Below are 13,024 nucleotides of genomic sequence, written 5' to 3' on the forward strand. Positions count from 1 at the left end.
GTGAAAGCGCTGACAATTTTTCACAATGGAATGCTGTACGGCGTGCCGATAACCGTTCAAAGGGTAATAAATATCTTCGCTAACCACCTTCTATAAGGCAGCCTCCGCAAAAGCGTTCCATTCATACCGCAGTATAACGTTAGCGTGGGCACCGACTCTTCCCGTTTCCGTACCCCCTTCGTCATCGCGCCTCGGCCCACATTGATACACATATCGACTCCCTTATGGTTTACGAGCCGCCGCTGTGATTTATCACGCTTGAAAATACCGCACGACGTCATTAGAAACATCATTCGTATCGCGTAACGTCTATCATTTTGCACTTGAAGTAATTCAATGATCCACACGTCGCCCCCTGTACGACCCTTTCGTCCCGAGCATAGTTAATTCGCGTTATTGATATATGCGCTAGGCGCTTCTACAAAAGCTTCGAGGGAAGAGCAAAGTTCAAAAGACACGAATGAAACATTTGTTGAATTTTGAAAGATATGCCAGAGCAGAATTATTTCTAAAAATTATGATATTATTTTAAAATATACAATATTAAATCGCATATGTTTTATATTAATTAATGATAATTTAAATTAATAAATAGAATATTTATATTTGCAAACCTATATTTTAGGTACCATCAGAGCTTTCGGCATTTGTTTTAATAATAATAATAATAATGTAATTGCAGTTTAGTTGTGTTTTTCTCGACAAAGAGCTAGTTTTAGAATTGTATAGAAAGCGTTGACTTCAGCGTTTATCTTATATAGTAGAGGGAACTAGGATATTTGTACATTAAAAATGGCATTATCATAAATTAAAATTATAGAATATATATGATGAACGATTGTAAGCAAAAATAGCAAGAACGAGATAGTGCAACCGTTTTAAACCGTATGATACTAACGCGTCCGTCCGTATGGGATTACCCCTTTTGCTTTCTGCTCTTCTTCACGCTTGTACCAAGCTTCTCTTTTACACTATATGTCGCTAACCTCATACCTGCGCAGCCAGTAAATCAGAAACGCAGCGAAGCGTCTTTCCCGTCGCGTCGCGGTGTCGCGAATCATCCCTCTATACTATAGGATTTTATACTTGCTATCTGGAAAGGTAGACAGGATAAATATATGGAACTTAATTCAGAAAAGGAAATAACATCCTAACATATTTTTAAAACGCGGTAAAAATAGAAACTATATACCACTTAAATTAAATACACGAGGTCACATTTTATTCATTTAACATAAATTTGAATTAAAATCATAAATAAAGAATTTGATAAATAAGAAAATATTTTTTCTGAGTAAACAAGGAGTATAATAAGTTTATAGTATAGAAGTATAGTAAGTATAATAAGTTAAATTATGTCCATGACCATGGATTAATAAAAATTAGATAAGAGATAAAAAGAAATTTTAAAAATTCTAGTGTGTAAATGAACAACATGATTTATACAGCACAATTGGCATTACATACGAGAAAACTAGAAAAGAAAATAATCCTGTTACCTAATTCTTCGTAATCGTGTATAAACCTTTCTTACTACAATGAAAGATGATTACCTACGATAAGCTTAATCTTTTGTCGGTGACCCTCGTCAAATCGAAGGGTTCGTGGCTCATTAAATATTCCTATAGGGTCCTGATACTATATCGAAATATTTGTTATTGCATATTGTATGTAATTATACATCAGTTGTAATAATAGCCATTTAGCGACACTTGCAATTTCTCGATTAATGATTTTGTTTATAATATCATCGAGACCACCTAGCTTCATATTTTATCGTTCGATCGTCATCGTGTTCCCTGATAGGACGATGAGAGGATCGCGTGCGTGACGAAACGAAAAACCGGAAAGCCGGACCAGGTCAACTATTATACGAGATGACTCTCTTATCTCTTCAGGTAACCGAGTGACCTGTCATGTTCTTCCTACCGAGTCCTACCTGTGCCTGTGCGTTCTCCCGCCTCCACTAACAAAATCGGTTTCCGGATCTGAAGTATCCGGAGTTTAAGATCTTAATCCGCGATAATATGGGGGCATCGCATTTAGTGGGACATTTATTTTCACGTTCCAAATGTTGGAAATTAATCGCCTGGTGTAATTTTAGGGAGACTGCATGACAGCTTCTTTGAGAGATTCGAAGGTTGAATAAATGCAAATTAGAGTGTCAAGAGTGGTCCATTGAGCACTACATTGACTGATCGATAAACTACTCGTAACAGTCCATCCTTCAATTGTTGAAGAATGATCAGAGCACAGCCAAGCGCAGCTTATTAAAGTAGTCGTGGTTAAGTGGACTTTTGTAGCTCCGCGATCGTTGACGAGCAACTCACTATTAACGCATGAGGCAAACATACCTTTCTCCACATGATCCGTCTTCGCATCGACTTCCCGCGGCTAAGATCGTCGATTCACGCATCTGCGACTTACGCACACCATCGCCATCCGACGCGTACTCCCGCGCACGCGGCAAGCCTCTTCCCGCGTCAGCTATCAGCTAATTAACATTACTGGCAGCACGAGTAACAAGCAGGTCGGCAATTACGCGCACCGGACGCGATCGTCGCGGCCGGAGCGTCCTTATCGGTCCCGCGTCGTTGTCAACCGCGAAAAACCGATAGGCGGCTGTCAGCAGACTGTGCAAACGGTGCCAATTAAGTGTACACAGGTGTCAATTTGTCGGTGCCTTCCGTCACGCTTTCGTATCGCGAGCAACGCGATCAAGGAGTCTAATAATCACCGAGCGAATTTCGCACCAGCATTTAGGTGATTCACATCGCGATGCAGCCGCGTGACGACGGTAATTAGTCCTAGTGCACACGCTGATATAACAAGCTGGCCGACTGCGCGGCGTGTTCTGGAACAAAATCCAGGAAGTGTACGAGCTTCTAATAAAAGGCTTATCTTCGCTTATCACGATCGTTGCGCGATGCTGATTTAAAGCAAGCAAGCTAAGTGTGATCGATCCAGCGATTCGATAATTCTCAGACATATGCAGCTTGCTAAATGAGAAGAAACATTCTTAAGTAATCTTCTGCGAAATAATTAATTAACATCTCTATCTTCTCACTTCTTTACATATGCGGTGCACATAATCAAAAAGTTATATCTTCGAAAATATAAAATTTCTCGTGCGGTTATAATTCTCGATAATTTCCTGTTGATCTCAATTGTAGATCAGTTTACATCATCGTGACACATACACAAATCTAATGTACTCCGACTTCACTGTGTTCGACGTTACGCGTTCAACTTGTAAAACACGTTTGACTTCACGTTCGCACTCCTCGGCAACAATCGTACCATTCAAATTTGGCGCGTTTTCTTGTTTCGCTTCTCTTGAAAATATCGTTCGTGTTGCGTGATCTACAAAATCAACGATACATTTTTCGTGTACATGTACAAGAAAAAAAGAAAGGCCATTGGAATATTCAATTGCACTTTTTTTTTTCGACGCGACAACGATTCCCGATGAACTTTCACCGTGTTGACTTTTCGCGCTCTCGATCGCTGCGACAGATGACAACGAAACGCACGTCTCGAAATGCTCGCGTATACGGCCCGCACGAGTCGACGTGTGTCAGGGCCTTCGACTCCGCAGAAGCACAGACAGAAACGAAAGACTACACAACGTGACTAACGCGGCACGGAGAAGCGAACAGCAGACGTGAACTATGCGTGTGCGTGTTCACGTGCACGCGTGCCGGGGGGAGGGGAGATGAGAATGGAGGAACCGACAGAGAAGGCGAGAGAGAAAAAGAGAGAGAAAGAGAGAGAGAGAAAAAAAGAGGGACAGAACGGCGACGAAACGCCGGGATATCCACCACGCGTTAACCAATTCCGCGAGCATCGCGCGTGCGTGTGCGCGCGTGTACGGGCGGACGTGAATGTGTGCAGAGAAGCGTATCCTCCCGTCGAGCGTGGAACGGACGAGAGCGTCGAGCTGTCAGCGCACCCCACCCCGAAAGCCCCTTTGAAACCAACCCCACCCATCGTGACGAAACCCCCGCCTTCCCTCTTCGTGTCACAGGCTCTTTCCCTTGACTAGTCGTTCCTCCATCCCTCTTCGGACAATCCCCCCGACTGTGACAACATCGAGGAATTGTGTGCCTTGCACGAAAGCGAAAGTAACATGAGCTCGTATCGATCCGAATTGAAATTACCTTAAAGAATATTGCTTCGCTTCTTCGTTACTTTTGTTGGAATTAAATGTTTATCTTAATGCGCGCGATATGAAATCGAAAAGAAAAGGGATAACGAAGGGAATGGAGAGGAAAGAGATAAGAGAAAAAAAATATTTGAGAAGTTCGAAAATAAAAGTACATACGAATGTCAGAAAAGCAACTTGGCCCCTTTCGTTTCCACCGACGCGGACAAATCATAATTCTTATTCCCCACCGCCTGGCTCGATCATCCCCTCTACGCTCTCTTTCCGGTCTTCTACTTCGGTTTTACCCATTTCCTTTCAGACCACCCCACTTTCGCATCGTAGCGTGAACACCCACCGTAGCAACCATAACAAGAAGATTCTCTATAGAAACACAAAATCATTAGCTGTATCCAGCAGAAAAAGCAGCAAACAAAGAACTAAGGGCGAGAACCAATCATATTAAAGAATAATAGAACGCTTATCGAGCTACTTTTTCTGCTGAACGCAGCCACTGTTTTCAACTACAATCAAATTTTGCAAAGAGGTTTGTTAAACTACAAAAATGTTACATTTTTTTAATATTTAAATGCTCTTTATATCCTTAGTTTCATTTACCCTACTATCGACGCGTGACCAAGTCCCAGCCCCTTGAAACGCAAGAATGTCAGCCGGCGGTCGAAGGGCCGGCTCGACAGGACAGTTAAGAACAGGTATCATATAACGAAATACGTGTGTATGCTCGTGAATGAGGAAGCATATGTGTGGCCCAACACATTCAGACCGGGGTTTATCATTGACGACCAATGAACAGTCTGCCATTGTCCGAGGCTGACATCCAGAGGCTGACATTTTGGTGAGCGAGGAATGAAGAATGTGACTTTACTAACATGGCCGTCACTTTTGACCTTATGTGCGAGACATCTAGATTCTATAAAGTCGAATAATTTATCCTTTATGTTAATATCAATCGGCAAACGATTATAATTAATTTTAATGCAAATCAGAAGATATATGTATAAGATAAACAATAATAAAATCAATTAAGTTAAGTATAACGATGAATAATTAATAAAAAAGTATCCGGGAATTCGATATTTCAATCGGAGTTGGTTTTGATATCTTTAATATAATTTATAAGAATTTATGCGAACGGTGTCGAAGATAAAGTTCAGTCAACTTTACCATATTAAAGATAATAATTATTTTAATGCAACAGAATAAAATACCGCGTTTCTTTCATAATTCATTTGTAACATCTATTAATAGAAATCTTTCGAATCGTTCCCAGATTTGTCCGAGATCCTACGAGGGTGGAAATTTTTTTCGAAGAAAATGGAGTTGGCCTGCGTCCGAGCGGCGAAGTGATGACTTTATCCAATCGACTCCATTTCTCATCCGCATTCGTTCTCTACCCGCAGGCTGACCCGCAGTCCCAACCAGGGAAGAGAAGGAACCGGGTGAGGGAGAGAAGCGCCCATGACTTATGATCGCCATTACGGTACCGATAATTATATGCTGTTCCGTAGCCGCTCCCTCTTGCACGTTGTACAAGAGGAACGAGAGGTACCGTAGATGATATCCTGCCTGCCGACGAACTTCGAACAGCCGACCTCTAACGTAACCGCACGCACATCAACCATACGCTCCTCCTGACTCGTTGATCGACCCGATCGATACGTTCCGGTATTTCAGAAGAGTTGGAAAATAATTGCCCCTTGATCGAGGGTCGATCGTTAATATGTGCAATCTCTTTGTGCCACACATCGGTGAGAGTCTCTAAAGAAACTTCAGTGTTTTATATATTTTTATAATCGATTTTGTTAACGATAATTAATACCGTAAATAACTCTGTAAAAAAGTCAATCCCATTTTGTAAATCGTAACAATTTCGTAGATCGATATATTGAAAATAAAATCGATAACAAATTAAAACAAAACTAATTTTAATATATGTTATTAATACAGGTTATCATTGCAAGTAAATAAAAATGAATAACAAAAGGTTTTCTAATCTATAAAAATTGGTCTGGGCAATCGATTGTGACGCGAAATCTGAAAAAGAAGTGATTTATAATTACACATGAGCACACAGAGTAACCAGAAGCACCCTCAATTGTTGGAAATGGTCGTCGTATATACCGAGGAAGGACTTGGTAGTGTCCTTACGACTCCCTGCGGCCCACTTATTACGCTGATTCTCTTACGGAGCACTATCCTCTAATGTAAGTATTTCGATCATTACCGCATCAACTTAACTCGATTAATAATAGAATACCCGAGGGTTTCGGATATTCTACAAAAAGCTTGACTAAAAAGGATTTTGTTAATATTGTAGTTTCGTGTCTAATTTCTGTCGAAACATAACTGAAAATAACTTTCAGAATTTTAAAATAATTATCAATAATGATATTACATAACACGGAAAAAAAAGATTAGCTACTATAGCTAAAATAAGTCGTAAAATAGGGATAACTAACATTTTTTGCAGCGAGAACAAAAGGTTTTGCTACTATTGCTAAACTTTAGCTCTCGCTGCAAAAAATATAGCTCTTGCTGCAAAAAAATTAGTTATCCCTATTTTACGACTAAATTTAGCTAAATTTTTTTCCGTGTAACGTATATAATTATTTATCATATTCGATGAGAGAAATAATAGTTCGTTATATCGTTATAAATAATAGTTATTTATGATTAATCTTACATACACATGCTGAATATATTGGCAGTAATCACATATATTGCAGAGATTAATAATAATCTTATGAAACGAATTTTATTAAAAAGAAAAATGCAATGATTTTCGGCAGATTGCGTCTCGTTAAAGAAACATAATTGTCGGGTCATATTTCGGTGGCCAATTGAGATCGCGTAACTTATTGAGACATCGGTGCGTTTAATGCGCCGTTACGTCACGCTTCGTGACTTTTGTAGTAACAAATCGGGACGGCATTGTGCCCGTGCATGAGTTTCCACGGTACTACAGCCCACATGCGTGCGAATACCATTAGCATAACCAACAAGCTCAACACGGCGCCCCGCGCAGGATCCAGACGCGGCGAACACAGAACGTTGTTAGCTACATGTGTAAAGTTCGGGAGGGGAGAAGAGATGCGTGAGGAACGGCAACGAATTCATGAGAACACACCAGGTGTATTCCACCAGTTCTTGATCTTCTGAGCCACGTGCTCTGACGTATATTCTTAACTCCGGAGTACTCGCGCTCTCGCCATATTTCTTCATTTCTCATTTATATTTTTCAATCTGTTGACAGTCTCACATTTTTTTCTTCTATACACATTTCTCTTAGTTTTTCTTTAATGTAATAGAAGAAGCGCTTGTTCCCATTTATGAATGTAATAATTGGTTTATATGATAAAGCGCCAAATAATAAAATATTTAACATCATAAATTGTCAATTTTACGTTCAGACGATTTGTATATCTTAATCTCTCAATGATATGATACAATAAAATTGAGCATTTCAATTCATTTCATACACCGATAGCGTTTTTAATGATAATAATTCTGTCATTGTGAAAAAAATTGGAAAAATGTGATAGAAAGTTATTTTTGTTTCTTTAATTTAATTTATTGTTTCTTTAATTTAATTTATTGCCACATATGTACAAGTGCAAAAACATGTTTCACTCAAAATTATTAGAGCGTTAATTGTAAAGTTACTTGAAGTTAGCATTATTGATTAAAATCACATGTCGCAATTATCATTCACATTACTGTCTTAAAGGAAACTAATTACGAATGTGTTGTTAACTAGCAGCAAATATATCTTCAATATTTCTACTGCTCTACGATGACGGATAATACTAATAACTGAGTTCGAGAACTAATTGAGTTTCGCTGGAATAGAGAAATAACACTTCCTAACATAGATAGTTTCTTCATTCCAGACGTGCTCTTATGTAACGGGAGCGCACATCCCCTTTATTGTTTACGAGCGTGAGCTTCTTAAATTCGTGTTATTTTCGTCTGATGTCGCAAGATGAATGGCGTGCGGGTTTTCTGGCAACAACGGCGCATCCGAGAAGAAACTAGAGTAGAGAAATCGAGAAAGGAGATGAAGCGACGGAAGCAAGGATATGAGGGGAGACTTTATCCTCCGTTTCCCTCCTCCCGCCCCCACTCCTTTCTCAAGAAAAAGTTAGGAGTTGTTCGTGAAGAACGTCGTTCGAGACGATGAGCGGCACGTCGCTACCATCTCGCCCCCGTATGTCGTCCCCCCCTTTTGTTCCCCCTGTCTTCTCTTTTTTTCCGCGCGTTCCACGCGACGCCTTCGGGGCGCCGTGTCTTGTTATCCGCGTGATGTATGGTGCACTAATTGCACTACGGCGAATAGCGACCGAGTTGCGACGAAATCGATCACATAACTATTCGCGCACACTTGCTTGGAACGATCAAAATTTGCTGGAAAATTGTTTCATAAATCGCATTTAATATAGACGTTTATAATAATAGACCGGTGAACTGACAACTTGATCAGTTTTTTCGTCCGAATTTATATCCGAGATATCGAATTTGTTTTTTAAAAAATGAGCGATAATTTTTTGGTTGAAAATGTTGCCTTCTATAAATTGCCGGGAATGTTGACATCCTCCGCTGCTATGGTTTTGGTTTTGCGTCCGGCAACGAGATCCCCCTCTCTCTCTGTTGGCCCTACTTCCTTAGTCCGTCCGTCGGCATTCGTGATTTATCGCAACGGAAAATAGGAGAAATAACAAGGGATGTCTGCTGCGTTATACGCCTCACTCTCTATCCCAGAATAAAAATGTACTTTGGACCCGCAAACCCGTTATAACCGGGCGGTTTTTGAACATAGAATCAAATATTTGCTTCAAAAAGTTGATAATATTTCTCGATGATTAGAAACTAATTTCTGTAGCTTTATCTTCTCAATTACATCTATTTCTTCTCTTCATTTCTTAGAAAATTGTGTAAAAATTCGATACTATAAATTGTAAAAAAATAAAATACATATATGTACATACATATACATACATAAAATTTTTTAACGAAAATTTATTCCTCTAGGAGTCATATAATAATATTTTTCATATAAATTATTCCTCAAAAAGTAACTATTTTACAATATTCTTTTGCAAAACATTCAAGTAACTAAAGTAAATATAAAATATAAAATAAATATCAATTCTATCTTTGATCAAAACAAAACGTTAAAAAAGTAACATTTTAATTTATGCATAAATAATGCTAAAGAGAGAGAAAACAGATAATGTAAGGTAATATTAGCTAATAAAATTATATTTATTATATTAGATAATACATTCACCAGTACGTAATCTTATATAACTAGTGTACATTTTTTTATATTAATTATCCCTGTTCTGAATATATGGGGTGCCAATCCAACATTTTTTACTAATTGTTTTGTTATTTAATAACGGACGAATTTATATACGAGATTTGCAATTTTATTTCCATCGATTTTGGAACGCAATAGCACGGAAGTGAAATGGGAAGAGAAGCGAGGTCAAGGGATAGGTGGAAGCTTGTTCTCTCTCCGTATTAACTTCGTCCTTTGTATTCCTGCTTGTCCAAAGGAAATCGGGAAAACTTTGCGTCATTGTGGACCGAAAAAAGAAAGTTAAAATCTCGTGAAAGCATTGTTGGTTGCGTCAACGTTGCGAGCTATTCCTCTTTTCTCTCTTTCTTTTTCTTAACTAACCGAGACATCGTATATAATATCAAAATTTATGACTTAGGCTGGTATTCGTCTGAGCGAATCTTTTTCTTTTCAGTAGTTGTCTCTTCCTTTTCCTTTTGTAATTTCTTTTTATATCCTTCTATGGATCTTCCTGTGCATATTTCGCATTGTTTTGCGTGTTTCTTTGAAATATTACACATATCTTTTTTATCCTAATATAAATTATCTAGTCGCTATTCGACTAGCTAATTTATTTCCAGGAAGATAGAAACTTATTTACGTCTTAATCTGATCATTGATGATAATTGCTCAACACTCAACACGTTGCACAGAAGTTATCTGAATACAAGTGGCTCGTCTCACCCGACCGTCCCGTCGATGTCCCGATATCGAAAGTTAAACCGTGCTTATTAATAACAGACTCATGAGAACGGCCACACATGCGGAGTAGTTTGCGTGCTGCGGTAATCAGTATAATGATCAGCGGCCGAATTGACGTATCGCCAGGATAATATATATGACGGCATATGGCGGCAGATGCATTGCGCAGCGTGACGTGCTCTAACGCGTCATTGATAGCCCTCCGTTCCTCTTCCCCATCCCCTTCTCCCCCCCTTCCTCCTGTCACTCTGCCACCCTCCATCAAATTTTCCTATCACCCCAGACTACTCCCTTCATTTCCTGCCTCGACGATCCCCCTGCCTGCCCCTCTGTACTGGCTGCCTCTGCCTCCTCCCTTCGGTCGTGAACGGAAGGGACGTAATACGAGCGAGGGGGACCCACGGCCAACCAGCGTCGTTGCTTTTAGGGATAAGAATTCTATCGACGTCGTGCCCCAAGCCCTTTTTTCACGCCGATGTTTCGGCGGAAAAAATAACATAGTGAGAAAAATGTCGCAACGTCAGCAGTTGAAGATACTGAGAAAAACGCATTAATATCGTATATTAGTTGTTGTTGATGTTATTTTTTTCCCCGGTCAATGGCCGGCTGTGTGTGGAAATAAGAATGCAATTAAATTTGTATATTACAATTATATAAATATTTATGCGACTTCCAATGAAACAAACATAGGTGTTTTATGTCTTAAATAAATTCTTAAAATCAGTAGTTTTTTCATAATTTTCGGAGTATAATGCGTTATTCAAATCAATGGATTGTACTATATTTCGTCATAAAAAGTAAATAATTTCGATAGAAATTATTAATATAAATGTATAGGAAAATTGGTAAGTTTAAATCGATGTGTACCTGTGAGCACGTAAAAAGTAAAGTAAAGCTAATAAATTATAACATATTATCGACGTAATAGTATTAAAAAGCTGTCATGTAAGTCTTCTTGTTGTTTAGGCCGATTAAAAGATGAAAGAAAATATCCTAGACCTTTTTTAAGAAATTTCTCACGTACTACGTCTTGAAAGTATTTGATCGGCACGTCGATAAAATTTGTTGACGTACCAGAAGAAAAACGGAATTGCTGCGCATTGTAGAACGCCAGGACTAAATGGTTGAAGGACCACCGGCAGCCGAGCCGTTATAAGAAGCTGGATAAATTGCAGTTAATATTGGAATCTGTGTTTTTTGCATCGACCGCACAAGCCGCCTTGAAATCTACTGTATCATCAATTACAATTAAGAGTGGTTAGCGAATCGCCAAACGTTTCAAGCACGCGGTGCGGATATATTCCACGCTTCATGCGTGACTTGATAAGAACTTTCGCAGAAAGCGTAATTTCGCCTCATTAATCTTGCTAAAAACCTAATCTTCGACTATGCTGAACAACCATCTTTACAAATTGCTTTACTACATTTTACTTGACGTAATGTATAAAAAACAGTTGTTACCGACAAGAGTATTTTCATTTTAATGAGTATTATAATGAAAATTACGCGAATACTAGCATATTTCATAATATTGGATATTTCTATATAATTGAGATATATCTCTTTCTTCCTCTTTCTTTACAAACCGTAATTTTAAAATCAGAATCAGAGTAATATACTTATCAATATATACATAACGATTACATGTCCTAAAGATATAGTATTTTTTTTCTATCTAATCTAATACAAAATGATTAAATGATTAGAGGTGAAAAGAGAGCCGAAATTTTACGAGAGAATTGCGATAGGCATTACGTCGTTGTTCATTCACGTGCTTTATAGTCACATAAATTTTGATGAATAAGCGAAAAGTGAATAACGAGTTGTGGCAGAATCAATGATCGACGGTTATGAGTTTTGTAATGTGACGCTCGAAGCATTTTACATACCATGATTCGACGTTAATTGAAATGTCACCATCATTTCTCGTACGTTTTGCGATTTATCATAATTCTATCACTTATCAAACGCACATTTTATAAAAAATTAATGCTTCTTGAGAGTAATAAACTAGATCATTTGTATTCAAACGATTTTAAATTATACCGAATTATTATATCTCAAATATCATATGTGTTCTCTAATAGAACACGATTATAAAAATTGCACCCTCTATTTATTAAATTTCATTTAAATTCAATTCATACTACGACTCATACTTGAATAAAATCGTTTCCTGCGATGGAGCGTACCATCGTTATTGTTTAACAACGATTCAAGATGTAGTTAAAGCCATTTGACTATCCGCTCACCTCCGTCGCTTCTTTTTCCGTCGCCTCCGTCGGCGAGGTCCCCTTCTAGTTTCCCCCCTGTTCAAGGGGGTAGTTGTTCTCCCCTGTAGTTTCAGGGCCGTTGCTGCTACGCTAAACTCGACTTCTTCCCCTGCCTCGCTTCTTCCCTGCACCGGGGGCCTTGTCTCCGCCCCGGCGCTGGGCCCCGTCGTGGCTGGTACTTCCCTTCACACACCACCTTCTCGGAAGTCTTTGTCCACGAAGAGCGAACAGATTCGCCAACAGTCACCGAGCCAGGTACGACGGGAAACTGCGTGGGATCAGAAAAACCCAACACCGTCGACGAACCATGTGTCCTTCGAGCAGACTCACTGTCTATTGGATAGAGTAACCATGTGAGTCCATTCACCATCACCCTTTCCTCACTTTGCCTCCGCGATACCTTTGCACACAATCCTACGAACTGGAGGAGATCGCACAAAATACTTTGAACGCTTACAGTGCTCGGTAATCCAGATTAATCCGAATGATACTGCTTCGAGTCCTTACGTGTTCAGATTGTCTTAAGAAGATATTGCTAAATCG

At 39.1% G+C, this 13,024-nt stretch overlaps 1 protein-coding gene and 1 long non-coding RNA gene across 8 annotated transcripts in view; one reads left to right on the forward strand and one right to left on the reverse strand.

Moving 5' to 3' along the window:
* Antp (homeobox protein H90) overlaps positions 1–13,024 on the reverse strand; it is a 107,436-nt gene that overhangs the window by 25,400 nt on the left and 69,012 nt on the right. Inside the window, exon 2 of one of the 7 annotated variants that reach the window (XM_071702483.1) lies at positions 12,461–12,749. The exons of 5 other annotated variants lie outside the window; for them this stretch is intronic. The gene's annotated coding sequence lies outside the window, so the exon portion shown is untranslated. Of the gene's footprint in view, positions 1–2,354; positions 2,486–12,460; positions 12,750–13,024 lie in introns of those variants that run through there. One more of the 7 variants, XM_071702487.1, reaches the window with a different exon arrangement.
* On the forward strand, positions 2,509–6,142 carry LOC139770493 (uncharacterized). The gene is made up of 4 exons (XR_011717770.1): positions 2,509–2,797; positions 4,753–5,000; positions 5,436–5,604; positions 5,674–6,142. It is a non-coding gene; the product is annotated as an uncharacterized lncRNA (long non-coding RNA).

Source organism: Temnothorax nylanderi, unplaced genomic scaffold, assembly GCF_030848795.1.
Source record: "Temnothorax nylanderi isolate EJ_2023f unplaced genomic scaffold, tnyl_v1.0 TNYL_tig0030_pilon, whole genome shotgun sequence".
Classification (NCBI taxonomy): domain Eukaryota; kingdom Metazoa; phylum Arthropoda; class Insecta; order Hymenoptera; family Formicidae; genus Temnothorax; species Temnothorax nylanderi.